Raw genomic sequence first — 13,562 nt, 5'->3', positions numbered from 1 at the left:
GTGACACTGTCTTATTTAGCTCATCGGAAGTAAGTTTAACCCTAGGACGCCTGAGGGGGGCGGGGGGAGGGGTTCGTTGAACCCACAATTTTTTTATGTCCCTTACTTTTGCCCAAGTAGCTTTCATACTACATATTCCCTTTGAGTTATTGTTTGTTGGCTATTTTATGAAACATTAGTGACAATATATTTTATAGAAAATTCCTGCTTTGAAAGAAAAAATTAAACTTATTATGGGTCAAACAACCCCCCCCCCTCCCCCCTTAGGCTTCCATGCTATAGAAAATTTCCTTTAGTAGGATTTCGTATTTCTCATCTCTACAACAATGCAAATTAGTTTCTTGTTGGTTGGTCTTCTTGATATTCACAACAATTGGTTTACTTTCAGAGGAAGTGATTGTTGTCAGTCAGCTGTTACTAATCTTGTAAACTTGCAGTGAGTTAGTGCAGTTCCCTACTGTTCGCACCCAGACTTACAAATGACTAAAAGAATACGTGACTCGTCTTTAGAAAGAGTTCTGAATGAAATTTTGGATGAAGATTCTGACTCGGGGAGTGATTCAGATCGGGAAAGTGATGTGGATGTTAGAGAAGAAGAAGATAGTGCAGTTTCAGGCATTGACCATCAGGATGTTATTGTGGCCAAGTCTGGAAGAAGGTACGTAACCACACAGCCTAGAATTCCTCGGAGATCTGTTGCTAATATAGTAAGAGAGGAGGCAGGAGTAACTCCAGCTGGTGTTTGCCATTCACCTGGAGAAGCCTTGAAGTTACTTCTTACGCCTCACATCATGGATGTTATAGTAAAACATTCAAATGAAGAGGCAGTTAGGCGAAATGTTACTTTGACTAATGAGTGAGAATTGTATACTGTAATAGGAATCCTGATACTTACGGGGGCAAATACGGACAATTCTGTCAGTGTACACGATCTTTGGTCAGACCTAATGGGTCGGCCAGTTTACAAAGGTGTTATGGCAAGAGAACGTTTCAAGGAACTTATTGCAATCATAAGGTTTGATAAAAGTACCCACCAGTTAAGAAGGGAAGCAGACAAGTTCACAGCAATCCGTGAATGATAAGTTTCCACTACTGTATAAACCAGGGGTCCACCTCACCATTGATGAGATACTCAGCTTGTTTAGAGGGCGCTGTCCCTTCAAAGTATTTATGAAGGATAAGCGGGGCAAGTTTGGCATCCTTACATGCATGATGTCCGATGTACTTGACAGGTACGTCTTGAATATGGAACCCTGTGCAGGTAATGTTCGGAATTTGTCGAAAGAAGAACGGGATTCAGCAGCTGTCGTCAAACGTCTGGTAGCACCTGTGAAAAATACTGGTCGAAATATTACTACAGACCGATACTACACATCGGTGGATTTGGCGGAAGAGTTATACCAAGACTAAAAAGTTACTACAGTAGGAACTCTCCATTCAAACAGGAAGCATATTCCAGACATAATGAACACGTCAAATCGAGAGCTATATTCATCAATGTTCTTGTTCACAGACCCATCAACAGGTAGGCCTCCAATAACTTTGGTGTCCTACATAGCAAAAACGAAACCCAGTAAAAACTTACTGATGTTGTCAATAATGCACCAAGATAAAGGCACTGTTGGAGGAGAGAAGAATAAAACCTAGATAAATGCATATTATAATTCCACTAAAGGTGGAATTGGTACCACTGATCAACTGGGGCGTATGTACACCTGCAAGAGGGGAACAAAGAGATGGCCTCTATCTGTATTTTACTCTCTCACCGACATTTGTACTATCAATGCAACCACCATACTCATCCAGAAACATCCGAGATGGAATGAAAAGAAACACAACAAACGGAAACTTTATCTTCTGCAAGCTGGGATGGAATTAGTGAAATTGCAGGTAGAAGACAGAAGTGCCAATGCAATTTGTTCAATCAATGGAGACTATTCTACAAAAGAAAATCAAAGAAGTAACAACAGAAGCACGTCAGCCTCCTGCAGGGAAAGGTCGGTGCCATATTTGTGTAAGAGAAGCTAAAACAAAGAAGCACAACAATCTAAGTAAACCAAAACAGTATTGTGGACAGTGTCATAAACATATGTGTAACACACATTCAGAAAAAATGGTGAAGTGTGTCTCTTGCCTTGAAGTTGAGGACTCAGAGTAGTCTATTGTATATGAACACATCTGTATTTTGTATTGCAATATGTCAATTCTTTATTCACTCAATTCAATATTTATAACAATTAACAACATTTATAAACCGATGCCTTAGTTAAAATACATAAACCATTCTGAAAGTTGTAATTTTCGTAAGTAAACTTATTTAATACCTGTGGGCTCGTCGAACCCCCCCCCCCCTCTCTTAGGCATCCAAGTTAGAAAATAAGGCTTAGGCGTCCTAGGGTTAAGTAATAAAGCTGATAAATCGACAGTTTGAAGACTTAACATTTACTAAAGAATTTACAACTGCGTGCAGTAGTCAATAAGAAGCAACACTGATAAGTATGAGGATGAGTGAAATGAAAACCTTAAATTAGTAACAACAAATCGAATATTAGCGCCGTTATCCTGCAAGTTGGTAAGTGTGCTACAAACAGCGTGCAGAATGGCCTGTAGGTGGCAGCAAGTGCAGATGCTCACATACCGTCGCAGTATCGGTATAAGGATGGCCGGCCCACTTGCGATTTGCACCAGGGAAGAACAGCGTTCTGTTATTCGGTTTTTGCGTAGTGAAGGTGTGAAACCTATTGAAATTCATCGCCGATTGAAGGTTCAGTAGGCCGGCCGAAGTGGCCGTGCGGTTAAAGGCGCTGCAGTCTGGAACCGCATGACCGCTACGGTCGCAGGTTCGAATCCTGCCTCGGGCATGGATGTTTGTGACGTCCTTAGGTTAGTTAGGTTTAAGTAGTTCTAAGTTCTAGGGGACTAATGACCTCAGCAGTTGAGTCCCATAGTGCTCAGAGCCATTTGAACCATTTTTTGAAGGTTCAGTACGGTGATGCATATTTGTCACAGCAGCAAGTCTACGAATGGAGTAGGAGGTTCAGTGGAAGATGCTCCTCGTCCAGGTCAGGCACAACGAGTTGTGACTCCACAGAACATTGCAGCAGTTGAAGACGTGGTGAAGGAAAACCGCCGAGTGACACTGAATAACATTGCAACATGTTTACAGAGTAGTCATGGATCAGCACAACACATTGTGCATGATGTGCTCCAGTTTCACATAGTGTCTGCAAGATGGGTGCCACGGCAGCTGACTCCTAAAATGAGAGAACGACGTGTTGATGGTTCGGCGCTTTGAACGAGGAGGTGATGGCTTCCTTGCAAGAATCGTTACTGGGGACGAGCCGGCCGGTGTGGCCGAGCGGTTCTAGGCGCTTCAGTCTGGAACTGCGCGACCGCTACGGTCGCAGGTTCGAATCCTGCCTCGGGCATGGATGTGTGTGATGTAATTAGGTTAGTTAGGTTTAAGTAGTTCTAAGTGCTAGGGGACTGATGACCTCAGATGTTAAGTCCCATAGTGCCCAGAGCCATTTGTCCCATTTTACTGGGACGAAACCTGGGTTCACTTCCACCAACTGGAAACGAAGAGAGCGAACAAGGAATGGCGCAATTCCTCATCACAAAAACCAAAGAAGTTTCGAACAGAACCATCAAGGAAGGTCATGCTGACTCTTTTGGGACGAAAAAAGCGTCATTTTGGAGCATTACATGCCTAGAGGGACCACTGTCACCAGTGCATCATACACAAATCTCCTAAAAAATCATCTGCGGCCTGCAATCAAACCAAAGCGACGTGGACTGCTGTCAGCAGGTGTCCTTTTGCAACATGACAATGCAAGGCCCCACACTGCCCGTACAACAGTTGCAACAATCACAGACCTGCATTTTGAGTGTCTTCTTCTTCCACCATACTCACCAGACCTTGCTCCAAGTGATTTCCATATGTTTGGAGCAGTAAAAGACGCAATGGGAGGAAAGAAGCTCCGTTCTAATGAAGAGTTACGCCACGCGGTGCATGAGTGGTTGCGCGGACTACCAAAAGAATTTTTTTCTAGAGGAATTTACGCATTTTGTAAGCGCTGGAGGACCTGCATTGAGCGTGTGGGAGATTATGTTGAAAAGTGATACAGCTTTGTACCACTTCTGCACAATAAATAATATTTTAAAAAAATATTTAAGTTTTTCATTTGACTCATAATAACGTTCTTCTTAAGACTCGCAAACATTCGACATACACAGCGCCCTTTCTGTACGGTGGCAAAATTACGTCAGGCAACGAATACTGAAGAGCTCTGCCCATCTAGACTTTAACGGGCACACTAAGCAGTCCCGCAGTGGCGAGTCTCGCGTTACCGTTTTGTCCTATCCGCGTCGCCATGATTGACTGGTTTGCCGTCTATCCCTTAATATGGACACATGAGACCAGAACAGCATAATACGAGGTGAAATATACTTACGGTTCTATAAATGTTGATAGTTCGCTATTGGTTCGAGTACTTTCAGATACTCATCGGACAGTGCGGTGGCTAAACATACTCCTGGAAATTGAAATAAGAACACCGTGAATTCATTGTCCCAGGAAGGGGAAACTTTATTGACACATTCCTGGGGTCAGATACATCACATGATCACACTGACAGAACCACAGGCACATAGACACAGGCAACAGAGCATGTACAATGTCGGCACTAGTACAGTGTATATCCACCTTTCGCAGCAATGCAGGCTGCTATTCTCCCATGGAGACGATCGTAGAGATGCTGGATGTAGTCCTGTGGAACGGCTTGCCATGCCATTTCCACCTGGCGCCTCAGTTGGACCAGCGTTCGTGCTGGACGTGCAGACCGCGTGAGACGACGCTTCATCCAGTCCCAAACATGCTCAATGGGGGACAGATCCGGAGATCTTGCTGGCCAGGGTAGTTGACTTACACCTTCTAGAGCACGTTGGGTGGCACGGGATACATGCGGACGTGCATTGTCCTGTTGGAACAGCAAGTTCCCTTGCCGGTCTAGGAATGGTAGAACGATGGGTTCGATGACGGTTTGGATGTACCGTGCACTATTCAGTGTCCCTTCGACGATCACCAGTGGTGTACGGCCAGTGTAGGAGATCGCTCCCCACACCATGATGCCGGGTGTTGGCCCTGTGTGCCTCGGTCTTATGCAGTCCTGATTGTGGCGCTCACCTGCACGGCGCCAAACACGCATACGACCATCATTGGCACCAAGGCAGAAGCGACTCTCATCGCTGAAGACGACACGTCTCCATTCGTCCCTCCATTCACGCCTGTCGCGACACCACTGGAGGCGGGCTGCACGATGTTGGGGCGTGAGCGGAAGACGGCCTAACGGTGTGCGGGACCGTCGCCCAGCTTCATGGAGACGGTTGCGAATGGTCCTCGCCGATACCCCAGGAGCAACAGTGTCCCTAATTTGCTGGGAAGTGGTGGTGCGGTCCCCTACGGCACTGCGTAGGATCCTACGGTCTTGGCGTGCATCCGTGCGTCGCTGCGGTCCGGTCCCAGGTCGACGGGCACGTGCACCTTCCGCCGACCACTGGCGACAACATCGATGTACTGTGGAGACCTCACGCCCCACGTGTTGAGCAATTCGGCGGTACGTCCACCTGGCCTCCCGCATGCCCACTATACGCCCTCGCTCAAAGTCCGTCAACTGCACATACGGTTCACGTCCACGCTGTCGCGGCATGCTACCAGTGTTAAAGACTGCGATGGAGCTCCGTATGCCACGGCAAACTGGCTGACGCTGACGGCGGCGGTGCACAAATGCTGCGCAGCTAGCGCCATTCGACGGCCAACACCGCGGTTCCTGGTGTGTCGGCTGTGCCGTGCGTGTGATCATTGCTTGTACAGCCCTCTCGCAGTGTCCGGAGCAAGTATGGTGGGTCTGACACACCGGTGTCAATGTGTTCTTTTTTCCATTTCCAGGAGTGTAGAAGACAGAAAAGGAAGATTCAAGTCTTAAGGGGACCACACCATGATTTAGGTCGAAAAAAATCGAGTTTCGATTTTCATCGTATTTCAATAGATTAAGGTTTTATTTAAGTACTCAGAAAAGGATTTTGCTGAAAAAATTTTTTTTCGAGCTTTTAAAAAGCATTTTCCTGCCACGTGCGTTTGTGTGCCATGCCCACTTTTCTGTCAACCCACCCACTGTCAACTCTAAGCCATATGGAGATGCCATTATTAGCAAAATAGAATGTGTAGGCCATATTCAAAAACGTTTAGGAACAAGGCTGAGAAAACTGATATGAGAGGAAAAAAATTAGAAGATGGAAAATTGTTGACTGGACAGGGTCGGTTAACTAAAACTGAAATAGAAAACTTGCAGCTATACTATGGGCAGGCAATTAGGAGAAATAAAGAAAATCTGGAGGCAATGAAGAGAAATGTTTGGGCCATATTTTTCCATAAGTCCTCTACTGATCATAAGCCATGTCATGGATTGTGTCCATCAGGAGAAAATTCGTGGTGCGAATACAGTAGGTCTCAGGCAACTGGAGAATCTTATTCTCTGCAGCATTCTCTTCCTACTGCTGTTATTACAGCAATTAAACCTATTTTCAGAGACATGGCTCATCCTGACATAAGGAAATGTCTGCATGGGCAGACACACAACCCAAATGAATGTTTCAACAGCGTAATTTGGAACCGCCTTTCTAAAACTGTATTTGTAGGCATGCATACAATGAAACTAGGAGTTCATGATGCTGTTATTACATTCAATTGTGGTAATATTGGAAATTGTTGAGTACTGAAAAAGCTGGGAATTAATCCTGCTGAAAATATGATCACTGGGCTGCAACATTGCGATAAAATGAGGATAGCCGATGCAGACAGGTCTGCATCTAATATGGACAAGAAAGCAAGACAAACATCGAGGAAGGCGAAAAAGAAGCTGGAAGACCTGCTAGAGGCCAAAGAAGGGCCATCATATGTAGCAGGACAGTTTTAATTAATTGTAAGTAACAAATTTAAAACGTTTTTTCTTTAAAGTCAATTTCCCGCAAACTAAAATTTTCAGTACATATGCCCCATTATATCAGAAACTATGATAGATAAATGAATGAAATTTTCAGAGAATCTGCATAACATAAAAAGCCACCTCTGGTACTACATTCATTAATATTCTCCCATTAGGAAGTTCACAAAACATATTTTCCGCAGAAAAAAAACTTAATATTTTCTGTTAATAAATTTAAAAAAGTATTTCTTAAAAACTATAAAATGGATATAAGTAGATTTTACTACAGTTGACTATTATCATCATGTAACACAGTAAAAATATTAAGGTCCTGCATCAAATAGTTTTTCTCAGAAATGGGTAAAATACTTGCCTAAATTAACATGGGTTGGATAGGCAGGGTGTGGTCCCCGTAAGTCTCGCATTTAAGAAAATCGTTCATACAGGAAAGTGGTGTGGAGGTACCATCATTCGACCGCCAGACGAACTGTCAAGTGGACGACAGAAATAAGAATCCCTGGTGTTGAAAAGAAAATTTAACCGCTTCAAAACAAATAAGGTGCGAGGTCCCGTTGGAATTCCAATTTGGTGATACAGGGATGAGCACTCTGCGGTGTTGAGAACGGTTTCAAGACACTGGATAAAAGGCCAGCTTACTCTCCTATAAAAGAAAGCCAATAGATCGGATGCACAGAATTTATAGACCAGTATCCTTAATGTGGATCTGATGCAGGGGTCTCGAGTATAGCACATACTCCAATGCAGCGAGTTCCCTAGCGATAGAAAAGCATCTGCCCATAAATCGTTGTGGATCTAGAAGGTATCCACTCGTGCGGAACACAATTCGGCTATTGCACACGACGGTTCCCCGCGGACTATAAATAAAGGCCAACATGCAGGTTTGTTATTTCTCGATTTCCAGAAAGCAGTCAACACTGGACCGCACTGTAGACTGTTTAGTCATCCTAGAATACGGAATACGTTATCAGATATGTGACTTTTTGGGTAATACGAAGGGACTTCGTAAAGTAAGCTACACGTTATTTATGGCCGGCCATGTAACTTTCATTGAACGCTGCACTACACCTCAGTGACACAGATGCGTGACACTGTTTTTCAGCATAGTAACATCGTCACAAAATCATTGTAAAGGTGAATTATATTGATTATCCGTCTTGAGCTTACTGCAGTTTAATTATAGAACTACACCAGACGCGTTGCGCTTTTATTTATAAAGCATCTTCCGCGGTTAGTCTGCAAATTGGATACATACATTTGTACATTTTTTGTTGTTTTAGCTTAAAAACAGCGTTTAGTTTATAAAATTGGTGTGAAAGCTACTTAAAATGTTTCTTCCCTCCTTGATAGCAGTGGTTGACGTCAAAAGACTTCGATTCACATCTGCACTTGGCAGTTTTTGCCAGTCTGCAATATTACTTGCGCTGCATTATTTGCACTTCACTTTTGTAAACTGAACTGCATTTATGTGTGTTTCTCACTCCGCACAGTGGACAGACATAAACAGTACCACTGTGCTGAGAGAGGAACACACACAGCTGCAGTTCAATTTACAAAAATGAAGTTAAAATAATGCAGCGCTAGAAACATTGCAAAATGGCAAAAACTGCCAAGTGCAGATGTGAATCGAAGTCTTTTCACGTCACCCACTGCTACAAAGATGGAAGAAGCAGAGTATGTAAAGAAACACGGTAAGTAACTTGCACACCAACTTTATAAAAAAAAAGCTGTATTTAAGATAAAACAACCAAAAAGGTACAAACATGTTTTCAATCTGCAGAGTAATCACGGAAGATACTTTATAAATAAAAGTGAAACGCAGCTGGTGTAATTCTCTTTGCTTAAACTGTAGTAAGCTCAAGACGGATAACAAATAGTAACTGATTTTAAAAGCTAGACCATGCAAACAAACGTATCATTGTAAAGGACTTCCTTCAGTGGACTCAGGTACTTATAGTTACGCTCTCTTCGGTGTTGTAGTCACTGGTATCCAACGTTGTACACGTAATCTGCAACAGACAACAGCATGAGGTCAACAGATTGCAAGTTTGGTAATTGTTTTTATCTTATATATGACAATCATTCACGAGGATGAGCACTGCAAACAGGTAATAACTTTTTTTCTCTCGTCCCATTCGCGAGTGGGACAGGAAAGTCAGTGACATCGTTAGTATAAAGTATCTTCTGAATTGCATTGCGCAATAGGTTTTGAATTATTTTGTAAACGCATGTATGCAGGGTGTACGTGAATTTCACCTAAATAGTTTCGGAGGTTATTCCACGATATTTTCGGATTATTTTGGTATGAGGGACCTGTGGTTTCATGTGTTTGGAGGTCGGTTTATTTCGTATCCCCGAGTCATCTTTTCATCTGTATTGCACAGAAAATATCTGCACAACGGTGCAAATCTCGACGCTACTTGTTGTCCGTCTTGTTTGGAAGGAAACTTGTTCCAGAATGAAATTTTCGCTCTGCGGCGGAATGTGCAGTGTTACTAAACTTCGTGGCTGATCAAAACTGTGTGCCGGACCGAGGCTCCAACTGTTGACCTTTGTGTTTCGCGGGAAAATTCTCTGCTGGTGTTCGTCTCTCGGTCTAGCACACAGTTTTAATCTCCCAATCTCCCAGGAAGTTTCATATCAGAGAACACTCCGCTGCAGAGTGAAAACTTCACCCTGGAAACATTCCCCAGGCCGTAGCTAAGCCGTGTCTGCGCAGCATCCTTTCTTCCAGCAGCGCTGGTCTTCAAAGCTTCGCAGAAGAGCTTCTGTGAAGTTCGGAAGGTAAGAGACCAGGTACTGGCAGAAGTGAAGCTGTGAGGACGGGTCACGAGTCGTGCTTTAGTAGCTCAGTCGGTAGAGCACTTGCCCGCGAAAGGCGGAGGCCCCGAGTTCGAGTCTCGGTCCGACACAGAGTTTTAATCTGCCAGAAGATTTCAGACGTGTTCCATTCGGTCACGCTACAGCCGTGTAAAGAGTGTAATGTCAGTTATGACGATACTAACGTAAGGGCAACACAACACCCTGTACCCGAGCGGAGAAAATCTCCGATCTGGCCAGGAATCGAACGCAGGCCCCTTTGTTCAGCAGTCAGACCCGTTAAGCGTGCAGCTACCGAAGCGTACAGTCACGGTACTTGATGCTGACAAGAGCAATATTCACTTTACTCTTCCACCCTCAGGCTTTCGTTCAGTACTACTCGGTCATGTCTTGGGTTTCTTGTACGTTAACAGTGACACGGATAAATTTACCGATGAAGAGTTCGCCGACTTGCACCCCGTGTACGAGTCATTGAATGCAAAGGGAATCCCACAGTAACGATAGGCTGTGTGAGCTCTCTTCGCTGCGACGGGAGTCACATTACAGTACTTCCGGATCTGTGCATAGTTGCCTATGAAAACCGTATCCTTCACTGGTACAATTATTGCTTTGACTTACTGTTGCATCTGTTGTTGGTAGAATATTTTATTCATTATGAATGAAAACATACACAAGACTCGTGAAGCCTTCTACAGTATTTATTATTTATTCCACAAACCGGTTTTCGGCTGTTGCGTCATAATTAGCTACAAAGCTAAGTATGTGGTGCTGTCAAAGTTTGTTGGGTCAGAGATTTTAACCTAGTACATCAACAGTGTGTGTCCATTTCCAGAGACGAAAAATGTTAATTTTAGGTTTAGGAATGAAACGAGAGGAATTATTTCAGTGTGAATGCGACGTAAGATTATTTAACGAGGAGAAAATACACCGATCAGCTAGAACATCAGGACTGCCGACCTACTACCGGTATAAACATGTCCAGGCGACAGCGGCGTCACGTGGCGAGGAATGAGTGCTGCTAAGACACACGCACGGTGCATGTAATGTCAGTGAGCATACTGTGCGTGTGTAGAGTGGTGAAGGCGCACGACGGTGATAGCTGGGAGGCCAGGCACGAGCATTTCAGAGACCACACAACTTGTCACGGGTATTCGAGGAGTGCTTTGGTGAGTGACTTCAACTTGTGGCGAAACCAAGGTGAAACCAGGTCCAAACGTCGTGTGGTCTACCCTCATTACAGATGTCGCACGTCGCAGGCAAGGCAGACTGGTAAAACAGGACAGGTGGCGAACTGTGGCGGAACTAACATCAGACTTTAATGCTGGGCAGGGTACAACTGTGTCCGAACACACAGTGCACCAAACACTCCTAACGATGGGCTTCCGCAGCCGACGACTCATGCACGTGCCAGTGTTAAACACCCCGACATCAGTAACTACGACTGAAATGGACACCTGGTCACTGGCACCGTACGTTGGCGCAGTGGCAGAGCTTTGCGTGCTCTGATCAATGACGATACCTTCTTCAACATGGCGATGGGAGGACGCGAATTCGTAGTCTTCCAGTGGTACAGCTCCTTGACGTGTGTGTGCGGAACGGACACAAGCTGGCGGCGGCTCCATCATGCTCAGAGGAACATCCAGGTGGGCATCCATGGGTGCAATGGAGGTCGTGCAAGGCACTATGACGGGCAAGGAGTATCGCACACTGGTTGCAGGCCACGTACACCCCTTCATTACGATGTTTCCCGACGCCAGTGGCATTTTTTCAAAAAGTTAATGGGCGACGTCACAGAGCCAGGATTGTGATGGAGTGGTTTGAGGAACACAGTGGCGAGTTGAAACTGATGTGCTGGCCCCCCAACTCGTCAGATCTGAACCCTATTGAACACGGCTGGGATGTAATTGAACGTGGCGTCAGAGGTCATCGACCCCTTCCCGGAGTTTAGTGTGTGTGTGTGTGTGTGTGTGTGTGTGTGTGTGTGTGTGTGTGTGCGCGCGCGCGCGCAGATGTGGTGCCAACTCCCTCCAAAGACCTACCAAGGTCTCCTGCTTCCATGTCACGAAGCGTCACAGCTGTTACCTGTGCCAGAGGTGGACATACCGGCTGCTAGGTAGGTGGTAACAATGTTCCGGCTGATCAGCATATGTGACACATTAACTAATGACCATGCTAAAGATTAGATGGGTAGATCACATAATTAATGAGGAGGTATTGAATAGAATTGGGGAGGAGTTTGTGGCACAACTTTACAAGAAGAAGGGATCGGTTAGTAGGACATGTTCTGCGGCATCAAGGGATCACCAATTTAGTATTGGAGGGCAACGTGGAGGGTAAAAATCGTAGAGGGAGACCAAGAGATGAATACACTAAGCAGATTCTGAAAATGAACTGCATACACATTAAAACAGTTTTTCGTAGAAGAAAATTAAATGACCAATAAATTGTGGTGACATGTTTCAAAGGTGTGGGTGAACAAAATAACGTTGTCTTTAATAGGCCCTAAAATTACAAACAGATAAAATACACTAGTGAGGTTAAGCAGGTAAGTGAAACAGCTATGACTATAAAAAGAAAATATTTTTAACGCACAAAAAAAATTACGCTAACTGAAATAAAGGAAAATGAGCTATTTGAATCAGTGGTAATTTACAGCATGGCGTGGATGGGATTATGAGTAGTATCTGCAGTTAGAAGTGGTGAGGGGACTGTGTCTGGCGATGCAGTACTGAGCTTTGGCTGGTGGATACCTTACATCGCATTTGCTCTAAAACAATCAACCTCGTTTTATACCTAAAGCTAACATTAACATTTTTCATCTCAGGAATGAGAGTAGTTTAAAATCTTTGATCCTACAAAATTTCACTGCGCCACACACTTACCTTTGTACGTGGTGACGTAACAATCGAAAACAGTTTTGTGAAATAAATAATATTACACGAGTGTTGTGTGAGTTTTCATTCATAATGTTACAATTATTAGATGATTATTTACTGTCGTGAAGGTATTTTCATTGGAACAGTGTAATAAGGGTAACCAACCGAATAAATCCATAATCACATTATTACTCAGTAATGAGTTGCTGCGCACAACTGGCCCGTTATGCCTAATTACTCTGAAAATATCCCTGAACATCCACTGAAATTTGATCGGCGTAGTTCGGTTCGGCCTGTAGCTGAAGCAGCTCCCGTATTGTCGCACCTCAGTTTAGTCCGCAGTGTCGCAGTAATGAGATTTTTTTTTCGTATATCCGATATCAAAATGAGTCAACAGTGGCGTTGATACCCTTCATTGTAATATAAAACACTCCTTTCGGTGTGTATACTTAGATTCGTTAATGTTGGGTATGTGAATTTTGTAGCGCCAGGAATGCAAGCTTTTCAGCTGACTGCTCTGTCGAGTTATTTGAAATGTTGTTGCTGGCGGGGCTGAGTTCACGAGCGTGAGTTTTCGCGGCGCGGACGGCCTGCAGTAGAGCGCCAGCAGCGCCGCCCACAAGTTGTCGGCGGCTGACTAATGAAGCCGGCCGCAACAGCAGCAGAACAACCGCCGCAGCCACAAGTGGCGGTCGGGGAATCCCCGCGGCAGCGAATGCGACCTCCCCCCCCCCCCCTCTCTCTCTCTCTCTCTCTCTCTCTCTCTCTCTCTCTCTCTCTCTCTCTCTCTCTTGTGTGTGTGTGTGTGTGTGTGTGTGTGGGGGGGGGGGGGGGGGGGCTTATGAAGGCGCCAGGAAACAACACA

General features: G+C 44.6%; 1 protein-coding gene across 2 annotated transcripts in view; it reads left to right on the top strand.

Moving 5' to 3' along the window:
* LOC126175913 (lysophosphatidylcholine acyltransferase) overlaps nt 1-13,562 on the top strand; it is a 715,329-nt gene that overhangs the window by 90,253 nt on the left and 611,514 nt on the right. The window lies entirely within an intron of this gene.

This window comes from Schistocerca cancellata, chromosome 3 (genome assembly GCF_023864275.1).
Source record: "Schistocerca cancellata isolate TAMUIC-IGC-003103 chromosome 3, iqSchCanc2.1, whole genome shotgun sequence".
Taxonomy (NCBI): domain Eukaryota; kingdom Metazoa; phylum Arthropoda; class Insecta; order Orthoptera; family Acrididae; genus Schistocerca; species Schistocerca cancellata.
Note: the sequence above shows the minus strand (reverse complement) of the source record. Positions and strands in the feature narration are given on the sequence as shown.